This window comes from Malus sylvestris, chromosome 14 (genome assembly GCF_916048215.2).
Source record: "Malus sylvestris chromosome 14, drMalSylv7.2, whole genome shotgun sequence".
In the NCBI taxonomy this organism is placed as follows: Eukaryota; Viridiplantae; Streptophyta; class Magnoliopsida; order Rosales; family Rosaceae; genus Malus; species Malus sylvestris.
In genome coordinates this window covers 11,411,351-11,428,569 of record NC_062273.1, presented here as the reverse complement: position 1 = coordinate 11,428,569, position 17,219 = coordinate 11,411,351, and the positions used below count along the sequence as shown (strand labels likewise).

Genomic DNA, 17,219 nt, shown 5'->3' with positions numbered 1-17,219 from the left:
GAAGGAGATTATTAAATTAATGCCATTTGTCGGCAAGACTCGAAGCTTGAATCAGGTTATCATAATTTTGTCACTTGCAGCTATTGTTTTAGGCTAGACTTGATTAATGTCTTGTCAACTAAGCAAGCCGTAGCAGCTTAGTTGATGCTTGGATTGTGGTTTTAAGTTACTTTGATCAACATTGCATCTTAATTAGAATAAAAAGGATAATCTTCTTGCCCGTAGGTGTGGATCGTTTCGTTTGTTTTAATTAAGATGGCATAGTATGGGTTTTATTTCACAGAAGTTTTTGAAAGCTTCATCTTGCCCATAGGTGTTCAAATTTTTTTATGAAAGCAACTCTTGTGACATATAATCCAGTACTAGAAACTAATTAATTTGTTTGCCTGTAGGTGTAAATTAATCTAGTTTCATGAAGTTTATTGGGGATAACGTTCCATGCCATCAATTACAAATATTTTCACTATGAGCCCCATAATAGGTTGTTGTTTTAAGGCATAGAAATCAGTTGCATCATGACGTATTTTGTGTCTCTTCATGAGACTTGTTGAGGCAAAGTATTGGACCCATGAAGGTTAATCAATGATTGCTAAGGTACGCATTGTTTAAGTATTATGCTTGTAAATCTTTTCAATTTCAACTAAGATGTCGGTATAGACGATGAAATTTGACTACTACAATTTCCCTTGAACATCGAAATTGAAATGATATGAAATTGAATATGTTATGAATGCATAAATTCATGATAGATGCACATAATTATTTCTGGCGGATTGCGTGTCTTGATTTAAATTGGGTGAATGACACATCTAATGGTCACCAAATGACCTAAATTTTTTGTATATACAACATATATATGTCTACTATGTGTCTGCAAATTTTCATAATTTTTTACGATGTAGTGTAATTATGGTGAATTTACTAGTAACTCATGCTCATACAGACAGTTTTGCTGGCAGATTATTTTTGTCTTTTGAGACTTCATTTTAGACAATTATTTTGATCTAAAATGGCTCTATATTTTTATGTTATGAAGATTAGTATGTCTATTTTGATCTGTAAAATTTTGGTAGCAATCAAGCTTATAAATTAATTATGATAAATTCTAAAATAAGTGTAATTCATTGCTGAAATTCTATTTGACAACTTTATGTTGGTTGTGATGTCTATTTCGTTATGTCTAAATATGAAGCATTAAGTATTAATGAGTGTTTTCCCAAGTGGGAGAATTAGTGAAAGAAAATTGGACTTCACACTTATTAACTTATTTGCAATAAGTGTATAAACTCTAAAAGTTTAGTGGGAGTTCTAAAGTTTGAGCATTAAGTGGATTTGCATGAATCTATTAAAGTGTTATTCTATCTTTCATGAATATGTGTTTTGGTTGATGAAATTAGAATTACGCCATGACTCGAATGACAATAATATGTTTAAGTTGCAGAATGAGTACTTGGTGTATGTGTATATTTTTACTTGCAATCATTTCGATGCCTTGATTGATTATTTGTCAATCTTTAGAAAGAATTTTGAGGCTCATGGGGACTTAGCACAAATATGGAATTATTAATGCAAATAAGATGGTTGTTGGATGCGTGATTTGTATAAACAATGATGAATGTCTTAGTTTTACCTTTCATGGAGATTATGCTATTTAAGGTGTTAAGGGAAGGTTAAAGAAAGACAATTTTGTAGTGGTATACATTCATTGACTAAGTAAGGGTGTTCCCACAAGCATATTTGACACACCCCGATCGGAGTCGAGGCATGCTGGCCGTCACCCGAAGGTGACATAACCAAAAGTGTAAGTGATGCAAAAATGTGAATAAATTAAAACCAAAACTAGAACTAATTTAAACTAATAAAGTGAGTGCGCAATAGTGGGTAGAACCCATAGAATACAAATATTCAGAGCATAGATGACAAATGGTGCAGTCAAAACTAGTTAAGTACTTAATCCACAATGGGAGCAGTTCATATATTTAAACATGGATATGTCAGAATCTTTGGCTAATCCTCGTACACCACAGAGTAATTCAGCTACCTAGGACCTGGAGGGGCGAAAAACAGAAGGATGAGTGGGCAAAAACAAAAGTTTATAAAAACCATTTATTTTCTGAACATACCAACCCATCGCCGTAAAACATGTATAGTTTTCAGAAAATCTTACTACGTATATGTATGAAATCAATGTAAATCAACTATAAATCAAGAAGTATGCCACATCCTAACATCTCAACAATAATATAAATAAAAGCAAGTGTTCAATTAATCTATACTAGCACACAAGTCGGAGTCACCTAATGCGATATGTACGACAGGCCCTGATGCTCATCAATCTATGCTAGCACATGAGTCAGAGTCGCCTAATGCGACCTGTACGACAAGACTAGGTGTAATAATGCTCTAGTGCTACAATCACGTGAAGATTGGCGTTAATCGCTATCACCTACGAGTCGGAGTTGCCTAATGTAACATGTACGACAAAACTGGCACCCACATGGATCCAAGGCAAGTGTGCGGTACAGAGGTGAACATACACGTGAAAGACTGGCTCTGGCCCGTGGCGAGCACTAACACTGAGGTGCAGCAATGATGAGCAGACTATATTAATATAAGCATGCTGTAACAATTCAATAATTCTAGTCAACATAATAACCCTACCTAACAATAAACTTACCTACGCATCCTGTAGGATTATTTAGCATTTCACCATAGTACAACATTTCTAATAACGTTATGTAATCATGGCATGATATGCATAAATCAATTCAAAAGAAATTGTGGAAACTATAAACTATAAAGTGTATATATATATATATACACACACACACGAAAACAAATGTCCACTCACTGATACGTCGATGGATCGTAGCCCCCTAGCCTCGCTTGTCCTCGTACATCCTCAGGATAAGTCTCCCCTATATGCAAAACAACTAATAATAATTAATTAATTAACAAATACACTAAAAGCTAGGAAAAATTCCCCATAGTTTGCTCAAACGGAAGGTTTAAATATACGAAAACACTTTACTCGATGTCACTGACCCGTACATGTCAAGCACTTGCCGACAACTGGCTGGACGTGCCCTCACGCATCGGCTAGCCCATGGCCACACGCGCCCCCATGCGCAGGCCAGTGACTAATAGAGACTGACGGACGTTAGGAATATTCCATCAGAATTGTCAGAATATTCTGTTAAATAGTAACGGTGTTACCTGATGCCGTTAGAATATTTCATCAACTTTGACGGAATATTCTTCGTCTTCTTCGATGAGATTCATCTTCCGCCGTCACCAGCGCCTGGTTTCGCCGGAAACTGAAAAAATTTCAAACCTTCATAACTTACTCATTTCTCAACCAGTTCCAACAAAATTTATACGGAATTGGAGCCCATGATGAGGAGAACAAGATTTTACCTTCCAAAAGTCCAAAAATGGACGGGAAAAGGTCTGAAAAATCCTCGAAAGGTTCAGCCTAAATTTTGACTCCTCGAACTCACTTGTTTTGACATCAACTCGACTTCGAACTTAGTCTAAGGACCCTAGGGAGTTGTGTAAAAGCTTCCTCATGTCCTTAACCTTGTAACTCAGCCTAAAACTCGTTAGAGAAAAACCCACCAAGTCCGACCTTTCGAATTAACGAGTCAAAACTCGATCATTTCACCATCAGCTGGTACAACTGGGTTCGTGGGTTCGAGAGGAGTACAATGGTAGTGTTTTTGGGTTCGATCTGTGAGTGTTGATGAAGGTCCTTGTTGTTGCAAAAAGGAGAGAGTTACGGGATAAAGAGATGCGGAAGAAGAAGATGACAGAGATATAGCTTTTTCTAATTGGGGGAGAGAAGTGAGAGACAATGTTTTGGTTGAGTAAGAGTGAAGGTGAGTTTGATTGATGAGGAGGGATTTAGGGAAAAACAAGTGAATGTGAGGGTTTTAAGGGATGTGATTGGTGAATATGTGAAGAAAGGGGACACGGATCCCATTTAAATGGAAATAAAAGAGATAAAAGATAGGGTTTTGTACTAGTGAAATCCTACGAAATCTAACGTACCCTATCAAAAACAGTAATTTTCCAATAATGAAAATTAACATGCACGTGTACAATCCTACCCGTTGTTAAAGCGCTTTAAATAAATGTAACTTTTTCGTCACAAGTCTGTTTCGAGCCTAACTCACGCTCACGCGTTCGTAACAACGAGCACCATTTAATTACGATAACGAGAAGAATAATTAAAACCCGAATAACCACATCCACGTCACTTTTCCAACAAAGGCATAAATGTCAATTTACACACTCGGGAAGAAATTACATGGAAAATTAGGGACAGGACATCACAATATTTCAAAAGTATGATTTAAGTAGTGATTTGCAAATTAAGTGATGGTGTTGCAGATCAGTGGGAGCTTGAGTTTCATGTAAATAATGCCTTACATTTGTAGATGACCTATAAGGTATGTATGGTTGTTTGAATCCATTTATTCAGTTTAATCTTCGGTCAGATTCATGTAGTCACATTTTTATGTGTTAGTCAATTATCAGATGACTATATATATGATATCAAGGTAATCAAATTGTATTTTAAATCATAACATAAGGGTAAATCTTCTTGCTCATAAATGTGGATTAATTCTTTTGGTTCGACATAAAATGGCATGACATTATTTATGTGTTGTATTAGTTGTGAGGGTTTTTTCATCTTGCTCATAAGTGTTGAAAATTTTCTCACGAAAGTACTAATATGGTATATGAGCCAGTGTAAAAAACATGTTAATTGCTTGTAGGTGTTGAATTAATTATGTGTAATGAAGTTTAGTTTGCAACTGCAGTAGAAGTTTGCATTAAAGAGGACCTAAGATGATAAAAGTTGAGACACATTCAGGTAATTAAAGTTCATCTCTGCAATCATAATTTGACGGTGTTTCATGTGAATGAGGATTTTAGCATGTGTAAACCTTACACAACCTTGTTAGTTCCATGTTGAAAGACTTGTTTGACGGAAATTTGTATCAAGGATAGGATGTTATCACAACTACATGGCCATTATAGTGACATTAATTTCCAATCTCAAGTATAAACATAAATATTATATTTGTAGACTAGTGGGAGAATGTTGGATTTATTTCAATTTAAATCAACCTTAAATGGTCTACAACATATAATAGGAATGTAATTTTGGAGATTAATATAGATATTGTGATTTGATCTCCTAAAGATATCAATCTTATATTAGGTGTCTTGTAATACAAGTAAGATTGACTAAGTCCTTGATTTTATGTGATTATGATACCTAATTGATAGTCTAAAAAAGTGGGATTTGGTATTCCTTTATGAATGGAACCTTAATGCCTTAGCCAGTATAAATACTAAGGTCCCTGGAAACCCTAGATACACAACAAACGCTTCCCATAAAGTAGTTGTATCCGGCTAGGTGCTTTGTAGAAGACTTTGGTGTTGTCGCATCCTGCATCATCTCCGCTTGGTATCCAATGGCAATTGCTTCACAATTAGGTCAGCCAACTCCTTGTTTGTGTTTTGATTATACAACCAATTAAAGTTTATAGGATAGATTATGCATGTTAATTACCACTTGAGCGTATTTATTTACACCCAATCTTGTCGTACAGACCACTTTAGGTGGTTCTGACTCGTGTGCAAGTATATTTATTGAGCTATGGATAAGTCGTACAGGTCACTATAGGTGACTTCGATGTACGAGCTAGCATATGTGATGAGATATGTGATGAGCTAGCATGTATGATGAGATATGTGATAAGCTAGCATATGTGATGAGCTAGCATATGTGATGAGATATGTGATGAGCTAGCATATATGATGAGATATGGGTGCAGTCGTACAGGTCACCATAAGTGACTCCGACTTGCGTGCTAGTATGGGTTATTAATCACATGATTATTAATCTTGCTGATGAGATGTTGTGTTGTGGTATATTTATGATTTTTTCTGGAAATTATACAGGTATTGTAGCGAAGGGTTATATGTTTTATATGGTCTCTATTAAAATTTTAATTCCATGGCCACTCACCCTTGTTTTGTTTTCACCTTCCAGGTTTTATTAACTGAGTTTTCTTATCGTCAAAGATTCGTGGTGATTCTTAGTATTGGAGATTACTTCGAGGGTACGATTCTTAATTCACCCTACTATACTTGCTTATGCTCTAACGCCACGTGTGAAGTGGGTTCATTCTCGCTCACCAGCGCATTCTGGTATTTAGGCACTCTTAAGTTTAATTTATTCACATTTTCCACATCATCATACTTTATGGTTTCGTCACCTTCCAAGTGTCGGCCAGCACAGTTCGATTCGGAGTCCTAGTGGACATCCCGGGTCGAGGTGTGTCAAATATGTTAAAATTAAACTATTTATTTATTACATTATTTAGCTTTTTGAATTATAATAAGTATTTTTAACCAAAAAATAATAATAATAAGAATTATAAAGAGCATTTATTGATCACTAAAAATAGATTTAAAGTTGCTATCAAATTTGGCAGCAACCACCTCTATCAATCCACATCATACCTCATTGGAATTGCAATTTTAGTTGGAAAACACTAACGTTGTCTTTTATAACTGTTCTTGCTGATGTGGATTTTTTACTCCTCCTTTGAAGATACTCTTAGTTATTTATGTATATGATTTTTGGTTATATGGAGTGGGACCAAGTAATTATACACACGTATGTAACATGATGATCGTTAGATATGATTGAAAATATTTATGCTCACCAGACCATTTATTAATGCTGAATGAGTTTGCTTGGTCTATCTGATATACAAATCTCAAAATTTAAACTTATTCAACAACAATAAATAAAGATGGTGAACAAAAGTGCAATCTGGAAAGATTTGCTATGTAATATGTATAATACATCTTTTATATAGTAAACACATCGTGAATGATAACTGGAAAAAAAAAAAAACATTTTGTACATATGTTGAATGGTAGAAGATAACTTACAATGTTTTTTTTTTTTTTTAAGGAGGACAACTGGTACAATGATTGATTTTCAAGAAATAAATAAATAAATTTGTTGATGCACAAAATCAGTGAGGACTTTGATACAACAGAAAGTGTTAAGTTTGTGACCTTCGCTAGATTGCTCCGGTCACTAGTGTGGATAAGTATGTAAATGGATAGGGACAGGGAAGCAAACACAAGATGTACGTGGTTCACCCAGATTAGCTACGTCCATGGAGTAGAGGAGATCTCATTAATTGTGAAGGCTTTACACAAGTACATAGGTTCAAGCTCTCCTTTAGTGAGTACTAGTGAATGATTTAGTACAAATGACATTAGGAAATATTGTGAGAGAATGATCTCTATTTATAGAAGAGAGTTTCTAGTTTCATTATGACATTGTCACGTGTCGTGTTGTGATTGGCTTCTGATGTTGACACGTTTCGCGCTATGATTGGCTTCTGATGTTGACACGTGTCGTGCTGTGATTGGCCTCTGGTTGGAGGGAAACTCTTTTGGGTCATTGACAGTATAACGTTGACCGGTGCTCAGTAGTTTCGGGATTTGTTAAGTATGGTACAAACAAAATTTATAGTGCTTTGGGATATTTGCCTACATGTGGCTCCTAATGGTTGACCCATATGAAACATGATGTCTTTATACTTACCATTCTATTTATTATTGTTAAATAAGTTTAAATTTTGAATTTGTGTCAATCAACTATATAAATTTCAAAATTTAAACTCGTTTCACGTTGATAAGCATCAGAAATCCACATACCATGAATGGAAAATCATTAGGAAGAGTATCTCTAAGATAGAAACATAACATCCATGCTCTTGTGAATTGCGGATTGGTGCCTTCTTGCTTACTTCTGACTTCTCATAAATGAATAAAAAAAACTCAATAATCTTTTTAAACCAAATTAAATAAATAAATAATGAAAGGATAGAGGAAGGACCCCAGCACTGCAGCAGCAAGCTGAACAAATTTAGGAAGCATTAAGCAATAAGCAAAGCAGTTCAGTTCAGTTTAAGCATGGCAACGTGTTTATCTCTCTCTCTCTCTCTCTACGGTCTATATATGCAAGTACATGCTTTCTCTCACTTGGCAGTATGTGTTCTTGTCCCACTTGCTCTTTACGATACGTATACACTCACTCATTTTTTGATCAATTAATGCTAAGGAGATCAACTATTTAAATTAAATTTTATAAATTATATAACATGATTGTTGATGATTAGATTATTACTTAAATATTGATTAACGTGCTTATTTCCTGTTGGTGACACATCACATTATTTGTAAATTTGGTCTAAAAAATTAGTCTACCTAGCATTCCTCTTATTGATTTGGTGCTGCATCATTGCTTATGCTAGCTATTTCCTTTCACATTTCTATTGTCGAAGTGTTAGAATCAGTCACAAACGTAGCATGCGTATGTGCGATTGCTCTCTGTTCATATTTTTTGAATCTCATAACTAAGAATGATTAGGATCAAGCCGGAATAGGATTCTCTCTCCTTCTATTTTTATCCCCCACCCCTCACATTTTACTTTTTGTCATTTTGTCTCTATAAAAAAAAATTAATATAAGATGTTGACGAGGTTTAACCGTAGTCGTTCAAATATGAGAGAGAGATTTGAAGGGGAGAGAATCCTTCTCCGATCAAGCCATGCGCATGTGCAACTAATTGTGTCATATGCCTTGACATGTTTGATGGCACATCTCCATCACATACATACCAATAATACATTACAAGCATCTCTTGCAAAGTGACAACAAATCATGGAAAATACTTGTAGTATTAAGTAATGTATATATATTTGCAAGGGTGTGTTGATGGAAGTAGGATTTGGTAGAATCCCACCATCAAATATCATGTGTTTGTTTTGTTTATGTTACCAAATGGAGAAGCAAAGGCAGCTTTATTCTCGTTTTGTCTTTGTTTGTTACCAGTGTAGTTACCATTTCCCTTTCCCATCTACGAATTTGGGTGACTTATTTGATTCAAAATTTATCATCATCTGTTACGTATTAACTACTTCTAACCAGGTGCATGTGAGCTTTGATATAAAAATAGCAGTTTCCTTTTTATTCTTGTATTACTGATAAATGCATAAACCCACGCCACACACGCACGCATATATAACACTATTCAAAACAGTAAATTTGATATTTGACTGGTAGACCACCTTAATTTGACCGTTGCGTTTAAATAGAGTAACATATCCATACACGCATACAAAATAAATAAGAGAGAGAGAGAGAGAGAGAGAGAGTTGCAAATTAACACGAGGACATGGGAACCTATATTAGGATCTAAACCACCATCGTTAAGGACTCTTTTAGGGCTATAACGGAATTTAAGAATAAATATGAACAAATATTGTCTTCAGTGGGAGACTTCTTATGGTATAATTCTTAAATTTGATGTTTATATAACCGTAAGAAAAAAGAACTAAAAACAAAACAAGGGCATTTCTAAGGGAGGTGGATTGTCTGCCCTCTCATTTTCATACTCTTCCCATCCCCTTCTGTTTGTGTGGTCACGGTTAAGCCACGTCAACATTTTATATTCTTATTACTTTTTGTTTTATTATTTCTGTTTGGATTAAAAGTTAACTTTGGGCTCAAGAAAGGAGTTGGCCCAAAAGGAGGCCCGAAAGGGAAGATAGCCGAAGCCCAGTCGAAGCCCAGAAGGCATAAAAGGGCCTTTTCTGACTTGGTGCAGCTCATGAAGACCACTTGCTTACCTACCCAAAGGCCAAGTGGTATAGACTGATCAGCTACACAGCCCATAAAGTACTTTATGATGGCAGTCCATGTAAAAAAACTGATGAGTCATCACCCGCAAGCCACATTCGGGCAAAGCTGCTGCTACAGAAGACCAAGCCGAGTTGTCTATATAAGAAGAAAGAAAAACCAGGAATAAGGACACTCAATCAAACAAACAAATGCAAGCACAAACTCTGCCCAAAGCCAGATTTGCCTTCAAAACAAAGCTGTAGTCAGCCTTCATCCATTTCGGGACAAACCTTCATCCCTCTCGGGATAACCCTCTCTTCAACCCTTTGTAATAGCTCTGCTACCTTGTTCAACCTTGCTGTAGTATCGATTCATTTTTTGTAATCTCTCTCTCCCTCTAAGCTTTCAGACCTTTGACAAAACTACAAAGATAGGAACCTACAAGACGAGCAACCTTACCCGATAAGCCTTGCCCGACGAGCCTTGCCCGAAGAGCCTTGCCCGACGAGACTTGCCCGACAACGCCTGATAGTGAAGTAGAAGTCCGACAGCAGTCCTCAACCAGCGCCAACCTCCAGGGGAGCTGTGTGTTCGTCGGCCAGGAAACATCCCCGACGGAAATTCCTGACGCGAACATAGTTTTGGCACGCCCAGTGGGACCCCTCTGATCAGAAGATATATGTCAAAATGCCAGAAGGTTTACAAACCACGTTACTACAAATGTTGCAAAGGTTGGAGAAAGCTTCCACAGGCTTCAGAAAAGAAACAGACCTGGTTCCTCCCTAGGGAAAGAGACTTAAAACCAGCCCGCCTGAAGAGTTGGTGGTAGACAAACCTGCAGTTCCTTTTTCAGAAGTCCCTGTAAATATGATCAATATGACATGGGCTGAGAAGGGAAAAGAAAGAATTACAAGGGGACCAGAAGAGAAGAGATTGGTTGAAAAACCTACAGGAGGGGTGATTAAAACACCCGAATATCCAAAAGCAGCCATAATCAAAGGGATGGTTATGTGCAGTAAGTGCCAATGCGAGTGTGAGCTCGAAATTCCCCCGGCTGGAGTCCTCATTGACCGTGAACTAATCAGGAGAAAGGAAGAAGACGTCAGAAGAGAAGCCCGCGAAAAGATTAAGCAGGCAACAAAAAAGGACACTTCTCGAAGCGTTTTTCAACGACTAAGAGGTGATTCCCAACCCAAAGCTTTGTCAGAAGTATTTCGAAACCATGAAGTTTCTGAAAAAGCAGAAGATATGGAGGCCAAAATACAAAGGGGTACAGATCATCCTCAATATGGCCAGATGGGGAGGGAAATCAAAAGGATTGATGGCATGACCAATCCTGTTAGAAAAGAGCATCCTGCCCACCTCGGGCGGAAATGGTACGTAGTCGGGAAGAACGGACAGCCTACCAAACCAATGGGAGCCTCCATGGTCAGGAGGGTTCAAAGGCAGCACAAAGCATACATGAATGCCCTGAAAACCCCCACAACATCCGAATCCTCCAAAAATCACAAGTTGGAGAAAACAGCATCTGGAGGAAATAGTCAGCTCCGTTGGAGAAGTAAGAAAGAGGTGGAAAAGGCCAACAACAAGACAGAAGGCGAGGGGGATCACGTGCCGCAGAGCCAACATCCTGGGAAGTATAGGATCTTGAGGAGAGCTCAAGAAGATCTAATCATGGTGCCAACCCCTGGATGGAAGCCAGAGCCTATTTGCTTTGAAACTATTTCATCTTAAAAGAGACTTCCTTCTCTGCCCTTGGTGGATCCTTTTGGTGAAGTTCCAAAACAAACACTGTATGCGGACTTGAACCAACAGCAACAGGAGGGGGCACCAGAACCATTACTTCCAGCTGATGCGATGGCCTGGTTTGATGAATTTATGGACCAGATTGGGAGCAATAAAGAAGATCCGCCCGAGCCTAGTAATTTCCATATCAACATGACATATGTGTTGTCCGCCACGTTTGGTGCCAGACCTGATCAACCCGCTACTATGGAGGGTGATTACTTGACAACTGAGCCAATGATGGCACATGTCAATGTAGAGGTAGTTGAAGAAGAGAGCTCGGGCAAGGCTGAATCTTCAGAAGCATCCAAAGGCGGTCCTCTAAGGATTTACACAGACGAGATGGTGTTTAGCCGCCCAAACAGCTCGTTGGCCAATCATCTGAAACCCATATACATTACAGCTCACCTAGAAGGTGTGCCCTTCAAAATAATTCTAATTGATGGAGGAGCAGCTGTTAATGTGTTACCAGCCAAGCAGATGAAGTAGATGGGAAGAGGCACGAAGGATCTTATTCCCACAGACCTCACAGTCTTTAGCTTCTCAGGCGCTATCACTAAGACTCATGGGATATTGCCTCTAGAAGTGGATCTGGGATCTAAAAAGATAATGTTGGCATTCTTTGTGGTGGACTGCACTTCCACTTATGGGGCCTTACTCGGAAGAGATTGGATCCACCAAGGTTTGGCCATACCCTCTACTCTTCATCAACAAGTGGCTGTTTATCATGAAGTAACCATAGAAGGACCATGCTTTTAGGAGATGGTAGAGGCTGAATCACGGCCATTTCTCCCCACAGCCAATGTTGCGGAAGCAAGTTTCTACAACCCCAATGTAGGAATCTTGAAATGTTCAGGAGCTGACGAGAACGGCCGCCCTACCAAGGTGACGGCCCAAAAGCTTTTGGAACAAGGAATGCTCCTTACTAGAGAGGAGTGGGATAGACCTTGTATCCTCCCAAATCCTCTACACCATCAATGACTGAACAAAAAAAGAGAGATCAGGTAATGGCAGTCAGATCCCTGATTAAAAGATTGTTGGTGTATGGGAAGGGAAGAAGGCAAGAAATAGAGCTCTTGGACAGGGAAGAACAGGAATGGCAGGGGGGAACTTCAACCAGCCAGCATGAAAGCAAGGAGGAATCTTGCAGAGAGGAACTGGATAGGGCCATTCAAATGGCCGAGTGCATATATGATCTAGACGGGCCAGACGACTTGCCCGAGAGCCCGGAGCTGGTCGAATTTTTGTGTACAGAATCGGATAAGCCACCACCAGAAGTCCAGGATCCTCTAGAAGTTATTAATTTAGGAACAGAGGAGGATCCAAGACCAATACAGATTAGTGGTTTATTGGGGGTTGATGATCGGGCAAGGATTGTTTGTCTGTTGCGAGAATTCAAAGACTGCTTTGCTTGGCATTATACCGAGATGCCAAGGTTAGATCCAACCTTGGTGAAACATAGAATGCCCATCAAAGAGGGATATAAACCTGTCAAGCAAGCACCACAGAGGATGTCAAAGGAGATAGAAGAAAAGGTCAAAGAAGAGATTGAAAGGCTAGTGAAAGCTGGCTTTATCAGACCAGCCAAATATGTGGAGTGGTTGGCGAACATCGTACCCGTTTTAAAAGCTGTAACAAAAGCGGTACGATGTTGTGTGGATTACAGAAATATTAACGGCGCTACACTAAAGGATGAGTATCCCATGCCCATGGCCGATTTATCCATAGATGCAGTAGCAAAACATAAAGTCCTATCTTTTATGGATGGGAATGCTGGGTATAATCAGATAAAGATGGCTCCAAAAGATATACATAAAACAGCTTTTAGGTGTCCCGGTCATGTAGGGGCATATGAATATCTGGTCATGCCATTCGGGCTCAAAAACGCTGGTGCAACTTACCAGAGGGCAATGAATGCCATCTTTCATGATCTAATTGGCCAAAGCATGGAGGTATACATCGATGACATAGTGGTAAAGTCCAAGACAGAAGAACAGCATCTGGAAGATCTCAGACGGACATTAGCAAGGATGAGGATCCACAAATTGAAGATGAATCCAAAGAAGTGTGCATTTGGAGAGCGGGCAACTTCTTGGGATTCCTGGTGCATCAAAGAGGTGTAGAAGTGGATAAGAACAAATCTCGGGCAATAATGGAGTCACCTTCACCTACCAACAAGGTGCAACTCCAGAGGTTACTGGGCAAAATTAACTTTTTGAGGAGATTCATTGCTAATTTAGCAGGCAAGATCCAGCCGCTGACTCCTTTACTAAGGTTGAAAGATAAAGAGAAATTTGAATGGGGACCACCGCACCAACAGGCCTTTGACAGCATCAAGGCCTATTTAACTTCTCCACCAATGTTGGTGCCACCTCAAAGGGGAAAACCCTTGAAGCTGTATATTTCTGCCTCTGAAAAGTCAATCGGGAGCTTGCTGGCCCAAAATAATGAAGGCAGGAAGGAGCAGGCAGTGTACTACCTCAGTAGAATTCTGACCGAGGTAGAAACAAGGTATTCCCCGGTAGAGAGATTATGCTTGGCTTTATATTTCACTGCCAGTAAATTAAGGCATTACATGTTACCTTGTCACGTGCACATCATCGCCAAGACAGATGTGATAAAGTACATGTTGTCAAAGCCAATGCTCACAGGAAGGATTGGGAAATGGATTCTAGCTTTATCGGAATTCAGTTTTCAGTACGTACCCCAAAGGGCAGTCAAAGGTCAAGCAATTGCCGACTTCCTGACCGAGCATCAAGAATCTTCAAGTGAGGTGATCAATATCCCGGGAAGCTTAGAGGTTACTAGCATTTGGATCCCGCCGAGAAAAGATATTTCGGGCAAAGAAGACTGGGTCCAGCAAGAGATAAGAAGAGTGGCTGGTCTCTGGATCACTCATTGGAAGTTGTATTTCGATGGATCCCACTCTCAGAAGGCTTCAGGAGCAGGAATTATAATTGTAAACCCTCAGGGAGTTTATCATTATTATTCATTTCTCTTGGACTACCAAGGGAATACTAATAATCGGGCAGAGTATGAGGCCTTAATTATTGGTCTGGAAATCTTGATGGATCTGGGGGCAGAGGAGGTAGAGGTCTTTGGGGATTCAGAGTTGGTAATAAACCAGTTAAATGGGGAGTTCAAGTGCAGACATATTACCATGGCGGGGTATTACTTGGCAGCTACGCAATTATTGAATTTCTGGGATTCTGAGATATCGGTCAATCATGTTCCCAGGGAATCCAATTTAGCGGCCAACGAGATGGCACAACTAGCCTCAGGAGTGCAAATACAGGAAAGGAAGTATGGGGTAGATGTCGAGATCCAAAGAAGAAACCTCCCTTCCATCTTAGAAAGGGGATTCAGTCTAGATATAATGGTGCTAGAGGCCGAGATAGAAGATTGGAGGTCACCTATTATTCATCATTTGAAGGATCCTTCCTCGCCTACAAGCAAGAAGGATAGACAGCAAGCAACCAAGTATGTCATATGGGCGAAGAACTTGCTAAGGAAAACTCCAGATGGGTTACTGTTGAAATGCTTGGGCCAAGAAGAATCCATGAGGGTAATGGCCGAAGTACATGAAGGAGTATGTGGAGCACATCAGGCTGGAACGAAGATGAGATGGTTGCTTAGGAGGTATGGTTATTTCTGGCCCGACATGGAAAAAGATTGTAAGTCTTATGCCCGAGGGTGTGAAAAATGTCAGAGGCACGGACCTCTCCAGCATGTGCCCTCAGTGCCTTTAAATCCAGTGGTCAAGCCTTGGCCCTTCAGAGGATGGGCAATGGACTTCATCGGGCAAATCTATCCAGCTTCTAGCAAAGGGCATACCTTCATAATTGTAGCAACGGATTACTTTACCAAGTGGGTGGAAGCATCAGCAGTAAAATCCATAACTTCAGCCACAGTCAAGAATTTTATCGAGACCAAGATCTTGCACATATATGGGGTGCCCGAAACTATTGTGACAGATCGTGGACCATCTTTTATTTCAAAAGAAGTTGAGGAGTTTGCAAGTAAGTACAAAATAAAGATGATCCAGTCCAGTCCATACTACCAGCAATCAAATGGCCAGGCAGAAGCCAGCAACAAGATCCTGGTCAACATTATCAAGAGAATGGTGATTGATAGCCCAGAAAAATGGCATGAAAATCTGGGGAACACTTTGTGGGCATACAGAACTTCTAAAAGAGCAGAAACAGGAACAACTCCTTATGCTTTAACTTTCGGGCAAGATGCAGTGCTCCCCGTGGAAATCAATGTGAGTTCTTTAAGAATTCAAAATCAATTTGGATTGCATAGTGAAAAGTATGTCGAAGCCATGTGTCAAGGAATTGAAGACTTGGATGCCGCCCGAATTGAAGCTTTGAACCAGATTCAAGAAGGGAAGCGAGCCGTTGCCCGAGCCTATAACAAAAAGGTGAAGATGAAATCCTTCAAGGAGGGAGACTTAGTATGGAAGACAGTCCTCCCTCTAGGAGCTCAGCTCAAGGGCTTTGGTAAATGGAGCCCGACATGGGAAGGTCCTTTCATTATTAGTCGCGTTTTGGATAGAGGGGGATACTACTTGGCGGACCTTGAGGGAAACAGGCATAGACATCCCATTAATGTTAGATTCTTAAAGAAATATTGTCCTACGTTGTGGGATGTCAGAGACTGTTATATCGAAGAAGATGCAAGGTAAAGCAAGCTTCGGGATATCAATATACAGTGTATATTTATCAATCATTCAAGAAGATGGAAAGACAAGAGTTGCTGAGATAATATATATTTCATTTTGACAAATTGATAAAATTTACAAAAGGTTCTAAGCCAACGCATTACAGTCAATTCTCTTTCTGGATGCAATGGGATCTTCAGCTGATTTTCCGATGTCTTCATGGATGGAACCCGATTAGATGATCGGGTTGGGCGGCCAACATGGGCCTGGTAGAGGATCCTCAGGCAGGACCATCGCCGTATGTGATGGTCAAGCCCGATTTATCACCGCAACAAGCGGGAAGACGAGCCTGCGAGAGGAAACCGTCTGACCAAGGGTGTTGGAGATAGTGAGGTGTTCGACCAAGGGTGTTGGAGACAGCAGTCTTTTGAGGAAAGCCATTTTTCTCACGAAAAGGGAGTTTTAGGAAATCCCACTCAAAACCTAAAGAACTCATTGCTCAGTTTCTGAACGCTCGAAGATGATGGAGGAAAAGGCTGAAGAAAATTTGATGGCTTGACAGAAGAGATTTCGAGCCAGAATTTATAGAGCCCCAGGGGATACTTCAAAGGTCATGAGAAGAGCAAGGGGCACGGGGTTGCCTTCATCCTGTCTAGAAAACACGAAGTTCCAAAAGATTGAGATGCACGCATGCGGATATTCAATCAATGATGGCGCCTGGGATTCCAACCTTAGCATTGATTGAAGGGGGCACTGTTTGGATTAAAAGTTAACTTTGGGCTCAAGAAAGGAGTTGGCCCAAAAGGAGGCCCGAAAGGGAAGATAACCGAAGCCCAGTCGAAGCCCAGAAGGCAGAAAATGGTCTTTTCTGACTTGGTGCAGCTCATGAAGACCACATGCTTACCTACCCAAAGGCCAAGTGGTATAGACTGATCAGCTACACAGCCCATAAAGTACTTTATGATGGCAGTCCATGTAAAAAAACTGATGAGTCATCACCCACAAGCCACATTCGGGCAAAGCTGCTGCTACAGAAGACCAAGCC

General features: G+C 39.6%; 1 long non-coding RNA gene and 1 pseudogene across 1 annotated transcript; one reads left to right on the top strand and one right to left on the bottom strand.

The window, feature by feature from the left end:
• Positions 1-2,768: 2,768 nt before the first annotated feature.
• Positions 2,769-3,821, bottom strand: LOC126600223 (uncharacterized). Its single transcript, XR_007615385.1, has 3 exons — positions 3,418-3,821; positions 3,217-3,317; positions 2,769-2,918 (listed from the first exon to the last, which is right to left on the bottom strand). It is a non-coding gene; the product is annotated as an uncharacterized LOC126600223 (long non-coding RNA).
• Positions 3,822-13,634: 9,813 nt separating this feature from the next.
• LOC126600220 (uncharacterized) lies at positions 13,635-16,766 on the top strand (annotated as a pseudogene).
• Positions 16,767-17,219: the final 453 nt, after the last annotated feature.